Source organism: Crocodylus porosus, unplaced genomic scaffold, assembly GCF_001723895.1.
Source record: "Crocodylus porosus isolate Cpor-Errol unplaced genomic scaffold, CroPor_comp1, whole genome shotgun sequence".
NCBI lineage: Eukaryota > Metazoa > Chordata > Crocodylia > Crocodylidae > Crocodylus > Crocodylus porosus.
Genome location: NW_017728947.1, coordinates 77,765,669 through 77,768,476, shown reverse-complemented (window position 1 = coordinate 77,768,476; position 2,808 = coordinate 77,765,669). Strand labels below are relative to the sequence as shown.

Genomic DNA, 2,808 nt, shown 5'->3' with positions numbered 1-2,808 from the left:
TGACCAGAGACCTGCCTAGCCCAAAATGCAGTTTAGCTGCACCAGGTTGCCAGTTGACACCCCCCCCCCCAGACGCTGCTAAGTACTTGGACCCGAATAAGGAACTGGAATTTGGGCTGGGATTATACCCAGAAATCCTTCTTGGGCCACCCCAGACCATCTCCCTGTGCCACTAGGGGACTCTCCTGGACATTTCTGACCAGAGACTTGCCCAGCCCAAAACGTGGTTTGACCATGCTGCGCCAGGTTGCCAACTGTTACCACCCCCCAGACACTGTGCTAAGTATATGGAATTGAATAAGGAACTGGATTTTGGACTCAGATTATACCCAGAAATTCTTCTTGGGCCTTCCCAGAACATACCTCTGTGGCACTGGGGGTCTCTCCTGGACATCTCCAACCAGAGACTTGCCAAGCCCAAAGCATGGTTTGACCATGCCAGGCTGCCAACAGACACTACCCCAGCCACTCTGCTAAGTATCTGGACCCGAGTAAGGAACTGGATTTTGGGCTCGGATTATACCAAGAAATACTTCTCGGGTCACCCCACACTGCCTCTGTGGCACTGGGGGACTCTCCTGGACATTTCTGACCACAGACTTGCCTGACCCAAAGCGCGGTTTGGCCGTGCTAGCCTGCCTACTGAAAGCAGCCCAGCACAGTGCAAAGTATCTGGATCCGAATAAGGAACTGGAATTTGCGATGGGATTATACCTAGAAATTCTTCTTGGGCCACCCCAGACCATGTCTGTATGCCACTGGGGGACGCTACTGGACATCTCTGATGAGAGACTTGCCCAGCCTAAAGCACGGTTTGGGCATGTCAGGCTGCCAGCTGACACCACTCCCCAGCAACAGTGTGAAGTATATGGACCTGAAGAAGGAACTGGATTTTGGACTGGGATTATAGCTAGAAATCCTTTTGGGCCACCCTACGCTATGCCTCTGTGGCACTAGGGGACTCTCCTGCACATTGCTGAAGACAGACTTGCCCGGCCCAAAGCATGGCTTAGACGTGCCAGGCTGCCAACTGACAGCCCCCCAGCCACAGTGCAAAGTACTTGGATCTGAATAAGGAACTGGATTTTGGGCTGGGATTGTTCCCAGAAATCCTTCTTGGGCCAGCTCAGCCCACACCTCTGCGCCATGGTGGGGGGATGCTTCTGGACATCTCTGAATAGAGATTTGCCTGGCCCAAAAGGCGGTTTGGCTGTACCAGGGTGCTAACTGACAGCACCCCAGCCACTGTGCTAGATGTATGGACCCAATAAGGAACAGGCTTCTGAGCTAGGATTACAGCTAGAAATCCTCCTTGGGCCACCGCATGGCATATCTCTGTGTGCCTGGAGGACTCTCATGGACATCTTTGACCACAGACTTGCCCATCCCAAAATGCGGTTTGGCCGTGCCTGGCTGCTATCTGACAGCACCCCAGCCACTGTTCTAAGTATAACTGTTCGAATAAGGAACGCTTTTTTGGGCTGGGATTAGAGATGGAAGTCCTTGTTGGGCCAGTGCACTTATGACTGTGGCACTGGGTAATTCTTTCAAGCATCCCTGACCAGAGCATTGTCTAGCCCAAAGCATGGTTTGGCTCTGTCATGCTGTCAACTCACAGCACCCTTCTCTCGGGTTTTGGCCTGAGATTATCATTGCAAATCCTTTTTGGGCTACCCTACACCATGCCTCTGTAGCACTAGGTGACTCTCCTGGACTCTCCTGACCAGAGTCTTGCCTAAGCCAGAGTGCAGTTTCTTCGTGCCATGCCCACTGCACTAAGTATACTGGCTTGAATAAGGAATTTCTTTTGGATCATAAGTGGTGGAGTCCCTGGATGGCAGCTGTGGGTAGGACTCCTTTCCCAAGTGACTTGGCTAGGAGGGAGCTCCCCAGGTTGGTTTGCCTCTGACTATGACTGTGATCCATTTGGAGCTACGGTTAAAAGTTAATAGTTAAGGTTTTGCCTTAACTGCCTCCACCCTCTCCAGCTGACCAAACTTTTTTTTTACTGGCACACATTTTTAGTGTCCTGCTCTACATAATATAAATATGTAACCCTTTTGCCAAGCCCTGGACACAGCCAGTTTCTAATTTAAAGAAGGTGGATTTGATTTAAATTAAATTGGTCAGGAAGCCTCATTTAATCATTTAATTTAATCATTGTTTTCAACAAAAAGTGCATTCTTGTTTTTTGATAACGTCTATTTATTTAACTTCTTGGAACTTTGCACTTTTAGAGAAAGGTAAGGGCTTGACTGTGTGTACATAAACTTGCAGAGAGACAGTAGGGCTGACGGGTGGGTAGTCAAGTCTGTTCTCTCCTCTCAGTGTACTGCTTGCTCTTTACAAAGATGTTATGTCTGGAGATGACAAACTCTCCCTATGCCTGAAGAAGGGTGTTTGTGCCTGAAAGCTTGCAAAGAACAATTTTTCCAACTTTAAAGTTGGTCTATTAAAAGATATCACATCTGCCCAAGAACCTTGTCTGCCTGTGATCTTTAGAGAGACAAATCCAGTTTGAAAACTGAAACTCAGCATCACAGAGATGTTTAGTTGGATCTTATAGACTGAGCACTAAATCCCACTGGGTACAGTTGTTTTCTTGATCTTTACTAATCTATAGAAGAGCCTCTAGGAATTCCATAAGATTGGGTCCCCAATATTGTCCATGGCATGTTTTGACCTACTTACAAAACTTCTAAAAAGGTTACATAAATATGTTCTCTTAAATAGTATATAATTAGAAGTTATAAACTCTATATCATAGAGGTGCTCCATCCTATGCCCTGCCCTGGCTATGCAGCCCCA

General features: G+C 47.8%; 1 protein-coding gene across 1 annotated transcript in view; it reads left to right on the top strand.

Annotated features, from left to right (window-relative positions):
• ALKBH1 (alkB homolog 1, histone H2A dioxygenase) overlaps positions 1-2,808 on the top strand; it is a 27,304-nt gene that overhangs the window by 1,015 nt on the left and 23,481 nt on the right. The gene's annotated exons all lie outside the window — the stretch shown is intronic.